The sequence below is a fragment of the Myxine glutinosa genome, chromosome 13 (assembly GCF_964187855.1).
Source record: "Myxine glutinosa chromosome 13, kmMyxGlut1.1, whole genome shotgun sequence".
Taxonomy (NCBI): domain Eukaryota; kingdom Metazoa; phylum Chordata; class Myxini; order Myxiniformes; family Myxinidae; genus Myxine; species Myxine glutinosa.
In genome coordinates this window covers 91,671,775-91,685,516 of record NC_136273.1, presented here as the reverse complement: position 1 = coordinate 91,685,516, position 13,742 = coordinate 91,671,775, and positions in this window count along the sequence as shown.

The window sequence follows — 13,742 nt, the reverse complement described above, 5'->3', positions numbered from 1 at the left end:
GGTTTTGGATGGGGGAAGATAAGAGATGGTGGTGAACAGGTGTTTTGAAGACCTGGAGGGAGGAGTGGGATTGAAGAGAGTGAGGGAGTTTGTTCCAGAGGCGGGAGAAAAGAGGAATTAAGGAGTGAAGGTGAGCAGAGAGCCTAGATTTTGGGAGTTTAACCATAAGAGGGTTGCTGGCAGTTATTGTTCGTCCTGAAGGAATATTTGGGGAACAGAGCACAGGCAGAGCAGGGAGCACCTGCTTGCATTGAGTGAGAGAAAGGCCCTCAAAATCAGCTTCATCGCGGGAGATTCCAACGATTCTGAAAGCTTTGGTTTCAACAGCGTGAAGCCGAGCTAGGTGTGAGGCAGGAGCACCGGCCCAGAGGGGAGAACGGTATTGCATTGAGCTGCGAATGAAAGCCTTGTATGTGGTGAGGAGCTCAGGTGTGCCCAGAAAGGACTTTGCACGACATAGGATGGCAGAGTGTGTTCGGCCCAGTCGCCGACTGGCTTTAGAGGCCAGCTTGGAAATGTGTTTTTTCCAGGAAAGTTCATGGCAGATAGTGAGACCCAAAAGCTTGAGTGACAGAACTTCCTGGAGAGGATTGTTCAGAAAGTAGAGGGGAGGGTTGTCCAGTCGGTCTTTTCGGAGAGACATAGTAAGAGTGTGAGATTTGTCAGGATTGAAAGACATGTTCCACTTGTTTGACCAGTTTGTGATATTGTCCAGGTCTGCAGAGATTGAGGAGGCTGCAGACTGCCGATCTGAGGGTTGGGATATGGAGCGTCAGAGAGTGGAGTCATCAGCAAAGAGAAAGAGAGGATTTTCCAGAAAGTCGGAGAGACCCTTGATGAAGACCAGAAAAAGCACAGGGCCCAGCACACTACCTTGGGGAACTCCAGCCAGAACAGGATTGGGAGATGAGGGAATTTCATTCAGGGCCACACGTTGACTACGACCAGAGAGGAAGTCTGTAAGTCATGTGTGGAGATTTCCATGGATAAGCAGAGAGTTTGGTGAGCCGAATCTCCGGCCTCAAATAACCGTAGTAGGAACAAGCATGGTAGCTCGTCATATACGGGCAAGAAGGGAGAAGCTTCATAGGTCCCATGACCCTCCTTCTGTGCTTTGCACTGTGTGTGATGGATAATTTACTAACACCTATGACATTCAAATCAACCTCTTTTAATGTACGGGGTCCCATACCACAGTCCAGAGGAATGCCGTATTTGAAGAATTACGCAATTTTAAATGGGACATTTGCCTTTTGCAGGAACAGCATATTCCGCACGGTGAGTACGGATACCTCCGTGCAAATTGGTTGTATGGAGAGTCGCATTGGTCTGGATGTAATACTAACAGTGGCAGGATTAGGGTTCCTTATTAAGAGCCTGGATATCGAGCTCCTGAGTTTAGATGAAATGATTCTGGGGTGATTGGCCTCACTCAGGGTGGTTGTGTCATCAACTCCCCTGATCCTGGTCAATGTGTATCTTCAGCAGAGAGCGTGGGAAAGAGTGGAGCTCCTGTGCCAGTTGGAGCTCCTCCTTTGTCCCTCTGCCTCTATGATTGTTGGGGTGATTTTAATGTAGAAGTGACCAGATTGGTCCAGGTCTCATTGGCGTGGGCCCTTAAAAAGCTTGTTCAGGATTTTAGGTTGAGGGACACGTGTGTGTGAATGAGTAATATCACCTGTACCAACCTCCCACTTGAGCTAGGATCGATTACTTATTTTTGTCCCCAAATTTTGGCTTCAGTCATAAAACATCATTCGGCCACCATGTTGTTCTTTTGCGAAGCCAAATACTTATCGCGCACGGTCATGTTCACAATTGCCATGCCCTCCATATTTGCCAATAATTGCCATGCCCTCCATAACTGCCATGCCTACTCACAATTGCCATATACAGTATCTTCCCTTCGGTGTAAAACAACCAATGGACATGGACTGTTAAAAGGATCATCATCAAATATCAAAAGGTTGGAGGCGCTCAGCATCACAGGCCTTTGTAACGGTAGAGGCCCCATTCTCAGGACCTCTATCAAGTGCAAATGGAATCTATCCGAGCTATATAACCACCATGTATGTATCATATATGCACATAGGCAGTGTACATGTTTTTGCTTCAAATGTGGGTTGTTGTTTATTTTTGGAGTGATAGAGGTAGCTGTTTCTGACTATTTTGCCTTTTAAAACCCCCACCAGGACCATACCAGAAAACCCATGTCATTATAGGGGTCTCTGGCTGAGTAATTCCAGGAATTTCACAACATTGGGAAATAATCTTCCCAATAATAACATTGGGAAACATTGGGATACATTGGGGAAAATAACAACATTTTGGAAAATTGGGAAAATAATAACATTTGGGAAATAATAAATAAATTGGGAAATAATTGGGAAATAATTGGGAATTCCAGGATATAATTTCATTTCACAACATTCCATGTGAAATCACATTCATTATTTACTTTTAACGACGTGTTTCGAGTCAGTCGCCGTGGCGGGTGCCACCGTGTTTCGGTGGAACGTCTGAGCCGGCCATGCTCCATGTTGGTACTCCATCACACCCGACACCCAATGGCGGTTCGAGGCCGAGCGATCACCGCACCGGACACAGGATGCTATCCGTGCAGAAGCTAACTGTCCCAAATCCAATTTGCCCCTTAACGGGCGATTAATCACCGACGGATCAAGTGACTTCATGTGCGTATTTAATAAGTAAATAACGATGCTGTTGCTGTTTCGATCATGGTTTATGTGTTTTGGGGGTATGGGGGGAGGGGAGAAGAAGTAATGCTCATTAAAGAAAAACAATTAGTAAAAGTACAAGATATTGCATCTTTATATGCATATAAAGTGCAGATAGCGCAACATTTAGAACTGAAATTTACCCAATCAAATGTTTTGAATAAATGAATAAGTCGTTAAACTCATTTTGCTTTCTTTTCTTTAAGCATCAGCTGCATACAACAACTCCAGACATTCCTTAAAAACCCCAATTTTTAACCGGAATATATATATATATTCATAACAGAGATGGCTGTCCGTTCGTCTGTTCGCGGTTACGCTGATTGGCTAGTGTGAGACTAGGTGCAATGTGATTGGCTTCTGGGAAGATTGACTAATGTATCTTATAGATAACTCTTTCAACCAGCACAAGAATAAAAGTCTTCCTTTATTTATTTATTTTTCTGTCGTGGTATTTTAGAACGGGCTTATTCTAGTGTTGGTGTAGCGCAGCCATGATGGGCCGAATGACCTCCTCCTGCGTCAAATTTCCTTATTAACCCCTAAAACACACTTCCACCAGTGCAGGCAAGTTTAAAATGCAAATGTTCACAAAGTACGCTAAATGCCAAATAAAACACAATGCCAATCCCATGGAGAATGTGTTTTGCTGTTAAAAGCAGAAATAAAGGCAAAATTGATGCCAAAAGTAAAAGATTCGACAAATGATTTGTGATTTCCGCACAATCACAATCAAGGGCCGACGAAATGACTGTGCTCATATGTATGGTACTGGTACATGGTGTTCTGTGCCCTGCTGCCCCCTGCACACACACTGTTGATGCAATTACACCCACGTGACTCACTCAGTATAAATTGGGAATCGTGTTAATAGCATCGCAAACATAAAATCATCCAGAGAGTGTTAAATGTCACTCTGTGCACTCAATCTCATTGGATTAAACGGTATAAGTCATTGCTAGCCGGGTTCCAATTCGCAGTGGATTACAAATCATGTTGAGATATGCTGTGAAAATGGAGCTTAGGGTTAGGGTTAGGGTTAGGGTTAGGGTTAGGGTTAGGGTTAGGGTTATCATGTTGAGATATGCTGTGAAAATGGAGCTTATGGATTTTTATTTCTCGAGGGACGTTAAACTGGCTGTCCTGCCCGCTTGGAATCACTTCTAAATGTTTCTAGTATGTTAAAAAAAGGGGGGGAAAACTCACGGGTAACCTTGTCGAGGTGTTACAACTTTCATGATTTGAATTGTTCCCATCTTCCAGCTTAATAGGTATGGATGTGTGATTGTACACCTGTCTTGTGACTACAATGTATTTGAGAGGGTCTAGTCAAAAAGTGAATGCACCTGTCGGTGTTTGTTCATTCCCTAACCTACTGACAAAGTGACTAACCTTCGACACTCAAGAGAGCCAGGAAACAATATCTCTCCGTTCTCAGGACAGAACTCTCTTATCTGTCTCCCTCTTCCAAATCCTGGTGGCGTCTGGTCAAATCTGTTTCTGGTGTTTGTTCCCCCTCCATCCCCTCCCTCACCTCAAACGGCCACACGGCTGATTCCGCACGTGAAAAAGCTGAATGCCTCAACTCTGTGTTTGCCTCTAAATCTTGTGTCCCAAACCCATCCCTCTCTGTACGCACTGTACCCAGTCGTACCCAGCTGCTCCTGGACTCTGTGTCCTTTCCTCCTGACAAGGTGGAAAAGTTTCTGTCAACCCTCGACTCTGATTCTGCAATTGGACCTGACGGCATCAGCCCACGGGTCCTAAAATCCTGTTCTTCCGCTCTTTCACTCCCTCTCTCTGTTCTCTTCACCCTCTCTTTTGCTCAAGGTCATCTACCATCTGCTTGGAAATATGCCAACATCACCGCTTTGCACAAAAAAGGTGCAAAAACAGATCCCAGCAACTACAGACCAATCAGCCTTCTCCCAATTATCAGCAAAGTCATGGAATCCATCATTGCTTCAGATATGAAATCTTTCCTCTTCTCCAATGGCTTGATCTCTGATCATCAATTTGGTTTCAGACCTGGTCACTCTACTCTGGACATGCTGCTTCTGCTTTCTCAACAATGGATGGAGGTCCTCAATGCCAAACAGGAAATTAGAGCTGTCTCCCTTGACATATCACGTGCCTTCGATACGGTCTGGCACCCCGCTCTGCTCACCAAACTCTCCTCTTTTGGTATCCATGGAAATCTCCACGCATGGCTGGCGGACTTCCTCTCTAGTCGTAGTCAACGTGTGGCCCTGAATGGGTTTCTCTCATCTCCTCTTCCTGTTCAGGCTGGAGTTCCCCAAGGCAGTGTTCTGGGCCCTGTGCTTTTTCTGGTCTTCATCAATGATCTCTCTGACTCTCTTGAAAATCCTCTCTATCTCTTTGCTGATGACTCTACTCTCTGTCGCTCCATTCTGCATCCCTCAGATCGGCAGTCTGCAGCCTCCTCAGTCTCTGCAGACCTGGACAAAATCACAGACTGGGCATACAAGTGGAACATGTCTTTCAATCCTGACAAATCTCACACTCTTACGATGTCTCTCCAAAAAGACCGACTGGACAACCCTCCCATCCACTTTCTGAATAATCCTCTCCAAGAAGTTCTGTCACTCAAGCTTTTGGGTCTCACTATCTGGTATGATCTTTCCTGGGAAAACCACATTTCAAATCTGGCCTCCAAAGCCAGTCGCCGACTGGGCATCCTCCGTCGTGCGAAGTCCTCCTTGGCACACCTGAGCTCCTCACCACATACAAGGCTTTCATCCGCAGCTCAATGGAATACTGCTCTCCCCTCTGGGCTGGTGCACCTGCCTCACACCTAGCTCGTCTTCACGCTGTTGAAACCAAAGCTTTCAGAATCATTGGAATCTCCCGCAATGAAGCTAACTCCAAGGGCCTCTCACTCACTCACCGCAGGTAGGTTGGTGGTCTTTCCGTCTTCTACCGACTCCTCTCTGGCCTTGCCCCCCCCCCCCCCCCAGCTCTCTCTGGGCTCTGTCCAGCAAATATTCCTACAGGTCGCACAAGATCTGCCTGCAACCCTCTTATGGTTAAACTGCCAAAATCAAGACTCTCTGCTCACCTTCACTCCTTCATTCCTCTTTTCTCCCGCCTCTGGAACAAACTCCCTCACTCTCTTCAATCCCACTCCACCCTCCAGGTCTTTAAAACAGCTGTTCACCACCGTCTCTTATCTTCCCCCATCCAAAACCTTGGTCTTTTCTACCCCCGCTAATTTCACCCCAATTCCACTTTTTTGAAATACCAACTTCTGTCCTGGAAGTCCTTGGTGTCCTTGTGTTTGATACTTCTGCCACCCCCTCCCCCCAAGCCCTCTCCCTCCCACACATCTCCCTGCTCTTAAATGTTGTGTGCCCCCAAGTGTTTGTGTGCTTCCCCTTCTCTTGTCTTCCGCTCCCTCTTTTTATATATTTTGTTTGTCTGGTTGATTTGTTTGTGAAGTAAATGTCAGCTCTTTCACGAGCCTCGATTCAGTATCCAAAAAAAAAAAAAAAAAGTGCAGATATGATGAGACGAATAGTCCGCATCCTTTGTACAAGTTCCTTGTATATCCTTGAATAAGGGATGCCAATGGGCCTGCCCTCCTGGCACCACTGAAAAAAATTCAATGAAATGATGGGCCACTGAAAATAAATGATTTAATGATAAAAGTTTAAATCAATAAATATGCCTTATGGGTGGGCCACTAACACTCAACATGTGCACAACAACTTGTCATGTCCTTGAAAATTAAACACTTACAAACATCAAGTGACCAAAATACATTGCCACCCAGACATCACGTGACAGTTGTTGACTGGTTACTCTCGCTCGACATTAAAAAAAATTGCACCTGTGTCTGAAGGAGAGGTGGAGTTTGGCAGTATGTGTCCAATCCATGCAAGTTACAGGATTGACAGATGCTGACAACTTTAGAATCCTTTAGAATCCTCTAGAATTACCGTTTAAAACCCTTTATAATTACCCTTAAGAACCCTCAATAATGACCCTTTAGAACCCTTTAGAATTACCCTTTAGAACGGTTTGAATTACCCTTTATAACCCTTTATAATTACCCTTTAGAACACTTTACAATTAACCTTTATAACCCTTTATAATTACCCTTTAGAACACTTTACAATTAGCCTTTATAACCCTCAATAATGACCCTTTAGAACCCTTTAGAATTACCCTTTAGAACGGTTTGAATTACCCTTTATAACCCTTTATAATTACCCTTTAGAACACTTTACAATTAACCTTTATAACCCTTTATAATTACCCTTTAGAACCCTTTAGAATTACCCTTTAGAACGGTTTGAATTACCCTTTATAATTACCCTTTAGAACACTTTACAATTAACCTTTATAACCCTTTATAATTACCCTTTAGAACCCTTTAGAATTACCCTTTAGAACGGTTTGAATTACCCTTTATAACCCTTTATAATTACCCTTTAGAACACTTTACAATTAGCCTTTATAACCCTTTATAATTACCCTTTAGAACACTTTACAATTAGCCTTTATAACCCTTTATAATTACCCTTTAGAACACTTTACAATTAACCTTTATAACCCTTTATAATTACCCTTTAGAACCCTTTACAATTACCCTTTATAACCCTCAAGAACCCTTTACAATTAACGTTTAGAACCCTTTCCAATCACGCTTTAGAACCCTTTAGAATTACCCTTTAGAACCCTTTAGAATTACCCTTTATAATTACCCTTAAGAACCCTTCACAATTACCGTTTAGAACCCTTTAGAATCGCCCTTTAGAAGCCTATAGAATTACCCTTTAGAACCCTTTACAATTATCCTTTAGAACCGTTTACAATTATCCTTTAGAACCGTTTACAATTACCCTTTAGAACCCTTTAGAATTACCCTTTATAACCGTTTAGAATTACCCTTTAGAATACTTTTGAACCCTTTAGAATTCCCCTTTAGAACCCTTTACAATTACCCTTTAGAACCCTTTACAATTACCCTTTAGAACCCTTTACAATTACCCTTTATAACCCTTTATAATCACCCTGTAGAACCGTTTACAATTACCCTTTAGAACCCATTACAATTACCCTTTAGAACCCATTACAATTACCCTTTAGAACCCTTTACAATTACCCTTTGAAACCCTTTACAATTACCCTTTGTAACCCTTAAGAAGCCTTTACAATTACCGTTTAGAACCCTTTACAATCACCCTTTAGATCCCTTTAGAATTACTCTTTATAAACCTTTAGAATTACCCTTTAAAATTACCCTTTAGAACCCTTTACAATTACCCTTTAGAACCCTTTACAATTACCCTTTATAACCCTTTATAATCACCCTGTAGAACCGTTTACAATTACCCTTTAGAACCCATTACAATTACCCTTTAGAACCCATTACAATTACCCTTTAGAACCCTTTACAATTACCCTTTGAAACCCTTTACAATTACCCTTTGTAACCCTTAAGAAGCCTTTACAATTACCGTTTAGAACCCTTTACAATCGCCCTTTAGAACCCTTTACAATTACCCTTTACAACCCTTTATAATTAACCTTTAGAACCCTTTACAATTACATTTAGGACCCTTTACAATTATCCTTTAGAACCCTTTACAATTACCCTTTAGAACCCTTTAGAATTACCCTTTATAACCGTTTAGAATTACCCTTTAGAATACTTTTGAACCCTTTAGAATTCCCCTTTAGAACCCTTTACAATTACCCTTTAGAACCCTTTACAATTACCCTTTAGAACCCTTTATAATTACCCTTTAGAACCCTTTATAATTACCCTTTAGAACCCTTTACAATTACCCTTTATAATCACCCTTTAGAACCATTTACAATTACCCTTTATAACCCTCTATTATTAACCTTTAGAACCCTTTACAATTACCCTTAAGAACCCTTTACAATTACCCTTTAGAACCCTTTAGAATTACCCTTTAGAACCCATTAGAATTACCCTTTAGAACCCTTTAGAATTACCTTTAAACCCTTTATAATTAACCTTTAGAACCCTTTACAATTACCCTTAAGAACCCTTCACAATTACCCTTTAGAATTACCCTTTAGAACCCTTTACAATTAACCTTTAGAACCCTTTACAATTACCCTTAAGAACCCTTTACAATTACCCTTTATAACCCTCTACAATTACCCTTTATAATTACCCTTTGGAACCCTTTATAATTACCCTTTAGAACCCTTTATAATTACCCTTTAGAACCCTTCACAATTACCCTTTATAATCACCCTTTAGAACCCTTTACAATTACCCTTTAGAACCCTTTACAATTACCCTTTAGAACCCTTTACAATTACCCTTTAGAATTACCCTTTAGAACCCTTTACAATTACCCTTTAGAATCCTTTACAATTACCTTTGGAAACCTTTAGAATTACCCTTTAGAACCCTTTACAATTACCCTTTATAACCCTTTACAATTACCCTTTAGAACCCTTTAGAACCCTTTCCAATTACCCTTTAGAACCCTTTAGAATTACCCTTTACATCACTTTACAATTACCCTTGAGAACCCTTTAGAATTACCCTCTAGAACCCTTTATAATTACCCTTTAGAACCCTTTACAATTACTCTTTAGAACCCTTTACATTTACCCTTTATAACCCTTTAGAATTACCCTTTAGAACCCTTTATAATTACCTTTAGAACCATTTAGAACCCGTTACAATTACCCTTAAGAACACTTTATAATTACCCTTTAGAACCCTTTACAATTACCCTTTAGAACCCTTTATAATTAACCTTTAGAACCCATTAGAATTACCATTTATAATTACCCTTTAAACCTTCTAGAATTACAATTTCGAACCCTCTGGAATTACGCTTTAGAACCGTTTATAATTACCCTTTAGAACCCTTTTGAATTACCCTTTATAATTACCCTTTAAACCCTCTAGAATTACCATTTAGAACCCTCTGGAACTGCTTTAGAACCCTTTATAATTACCCTTTAGAACCCTTTAGAACCCCTTAGAACCCTTTTGAATTACGCTTTATAATTACCCTTTAAACCCTCTAGAATTACCATTTAGAACCGTCTGGAATTACGCTTTAGAACCCTTTTGAATTACCCTTTATAATTACCCTTTAAACCCTCTAGAATTACCATTTAGAACCGTCTGGAATTACGCTTTAGAACCCTTTATAATTACCCTTTAGAACCCTTTTGAATTACCCTTTATAATTACCCTTTAAACCCTCTAGAATTACCATTTAGAACCGTCTGGAATTACGCTTTAGAACCCTTTATAATTACCCTTTAGAACCCTTTTGAATTACCCTTTATAATTACCCTTTAAACCCTCTTGAATTACCATTTACAACCCTCTGGAATTACCCTTTAGGACCCTTTATAATTACCCTTTAGAACCCATTACAATTACGTTTTAAAACCCTCCAGACTTATCCTTTGAAACCCGCTGGTTTTAAACACGGTGGGTGAGAAGGTTCTTTATTTTTTACGGACGGATGGAAGGAAGGACATAGCCAAATACTGAAGCGGCTTCACCGCTTTAAAATACCTGCTTATCATACGTTTTGAATCAACGCATCATTGATTACTACAGCGTGTCAACATTTGCTACCTAGATATGCCTCTCAAGCCGAATGAACATGTACCTTGAGAGATAAAGGTCATGAAATTGACATAGATGGGCAATGTCAACATTCAAAAGATTCCATCTTTCCAGAATCCTGCTTTCATCTCTGCATTCCACTCTCAATCCCCTCCATTCACCTACGCAAACTGCCCCCTTCTTCCTCTTGTCAAGTTTCCAACTTTCTCAGCTCCCTGTGCTTTCCAAAACCGAACTATACCATTTATTATCCTCCACCTCATATTACTCTCCACTCCTTATCATCTGCCAACATATAATATTCAGTTGAAATAAAACGTAAATTTTGTCATCAGCACCCAAAAAGCACCAAGGCCCAATTATTTTAAATTCAAACAGGCATAAGCTGACTGCAACAATACCTTAATGAAATGCCAAAACAGACAGCTTTAATGGCGACTCTCAAGATTCTGAATGAATTAGTTTCAGCAAACGTCCTCTGCACTAATACACACCTACAGTGCCTTCAGAAAGTATTCAGACCCCTTGATCGTTTCATATTTTGTTGTGTAATGGCCTGAATTTAAAATAGATTACATTTAATTTTTTTTGTCTCCGATCTACACAAAATACCCCTTAATGTCAAAGTGGAATTTTTGTTGACAGCACGTGTCAGAGCAGAAACGCTACCATGAAGTCCAAGGAACTGTCCGTGATAGAATTGCGAGACATATACCTGGGGAAGGGTATAAAACAATTTCGAGAGTGTTGAAAGTTCCCAAGAGCACAGCGAGCTCCATCATTAGGAAATGGAAAGAATATGGAGTTACGCAGACTCTTCCTAGAGCTGCCCATCTGACCAAACTGAGCAACCAGGCAAGAAGGACGTTCGTCAGGAAGGTGACCAAGAACACAATGACCTCTCTGAGAGAACTACAGAATTCCTTGGCTGGGATGGAAGAACCTGCCAGAAGAACAACGCTCGCTGCAGGACTTCACAAATCTAGGCTTTATGCGAGAGTGGCCAGATGGAAGCTACTTCTGAGAAAAAGGCACGTGACAGCACACCTGGAGTTTGCACAAAGGCCTGTGAAAGACTAAGAGCACGAGGCAAAATATTCTGTGTTCTGATGAGATGAAAATGTAACGCTTTGGCCTGAGTGCAAAGTGTTACATCTTGTGTAAATTTAATACAGCTCATCACCCAGCTAATATCATGAATTGAGCCAAATACACGTAAATCCTTGAGGAGAACCTGCTTCAAAGTGATAAAGACCTTAGACTGCAGTCAAGATTTACGTTCCAACAGGACAATGACCCCAAGAATACAGCCAAAGCAACACTGGAACAGCTTCACAACAAGAAAATGAAAGTCCGAGTGACCCAGCCAAAGTCCAGACTTAAATCCAATTGAGAATCTGTGGAAAGACTTGAAGATTGCTGTTCACTGACGCTCCACATCCAACTTGACAGAGCTTGAGCAAATCTGTAAGGAAGAATTGGAGAAACTCCTCAAGTCCAGATGTGCAAAGCTGATACAGACATACCCAATAAAACTAGGTGTAATCGCTGCCCAAAGTGGTTCTATAAAGTCTCGTGACGTATGCATCGTTCTTGTTTTATTCTGGAAGGTTCACGAACGACGAGTGGTTCCTGCATCTCGCCAAAAGCTCATTTGAATGGCGCGCTAAAACCAAATCGTCACCCACTCTATTCCCCCTAATCTTTCCTTCATACACATAAGTACATCACAATGACAGATTATAAACAAAGATTTTTAGTTACACTTATTTCCTACACACACGTTAAGTTCCATTGCATTAAGACATTATACACGCTGTTCATTGTTCCCCAATCCAAAAAGCCTCAGGACCACTCACCACAACCTCCCCTCGACTATCCACGCTCACACTTATCATTGCCTCCTTATTCACCGTGTCCGTCACCTCATCCACTCTCATCACAGGTGCCGCTGGTTTGGGAGTGCAAGAGGTACGTGCGCAGCAAGAACTTTGTGAACCACAATTAATCACCTCAGAATAACCAGACATTTGACTGGCCATCCACCTCCTGTGAATAATAAATCGCTCTATCCGTCCCCATGAACATTTCCCATGAACATTTACGAGGCCTCGGTGTTCACCCCGCACCAGTAATGTGCCTCAAGCCAAGCCCCATGTTAATCACAGAGAGCTCCATACTGTGCCATGATTTTGAGACTGACTGAGAGAAAGTCATTATAACGGTCTGGTGTGGGCATGCCTAAGTGGTGGTGCACCAATCAGCAGCCGTATTTTCATCAAGTGGTCATTTTGATCCGGTTGTTGGCCCCGCCCCCGGCAATGCGTTATAAAAGGGCCGCAGGGGGCAGCTCAGCACGCAGGTTCTGGCTTTGGTTTTGTGGTAGCTTCAGTTCAGCTTCATCGTTTGTGAAAGGATGCTCGAGAGGTGGTGCTCATGTTTGCGGGGCGAGCAAGGAGTCGAGGCACGTGGACAGATGGAGCGAGCAGACCGAAGCCAAGCCATGCTGCAAATATCTTTTAGTTCTCACACAGTCAGCCATTATCTCATACTTTCTGTTCTCAGCTTTCATAGTGTAAATATCTTTCTGAATGAACTCAAGAGCACAACGAGAAGGCAGTATGCAATCAACTGGACTTTTCAGACTTTTCAGACTTTTCGGAGCAACAGCACAACTCCTCTGGAGCGGCCACCGACTGATAACGCATCTTTGCATTTTCTCTTGCACTACACACATGACATGCATGACACCATGCACTCTCTACAGTCAACGCATTATAAGACACTACAAGTGTTCCTCCTTTTTACCTTTCCCTTTAGCGTTGGATCGCGGAGCACGATCGCGGAGCACGACACGATTTCTCCTACAGCCGGTCATGGCATGGCACAATATTCTCCTGCGGTCAGATATTCCCTCCGTCTTCAGCCTCGGTCAGCGCAGCTCCGCAGCTTGCACCCGTCCAGTAAGCAAGAGGCCATGATCCTCGCACTGTCCGTCTTTCTATTCTTATTTTACTTCCTGTGAATGTCTGATGGGCACCCTGTATTGTGCAACTGTTTAGGTACCCATTTCATTTGATTGCGATGACAATTATCAATATTAAATGGGCAATCCAGATAAGTAACAGTCTTTCAAAAACACAGAACTGCCCACTGCATAAAACAGTGCCGGTTGCTATGTACTGCACACTGATGATGGTCAAGTAGAGAAACGTGTCCATGCATTGATTCCATTCCCAAGGGGGTGGGTTCACGATGCTACCCAAAAGGATTCTAAAACCATGTAGACTGACTGGTGACAATAAAAGAGGCTTCCTAGGCAATGACATCACATTATTGTTATGACATCACAGTCAAATGACTTCAGTGGTTTCTGAAAAGCCTTCGTTGGTAGATTTTCG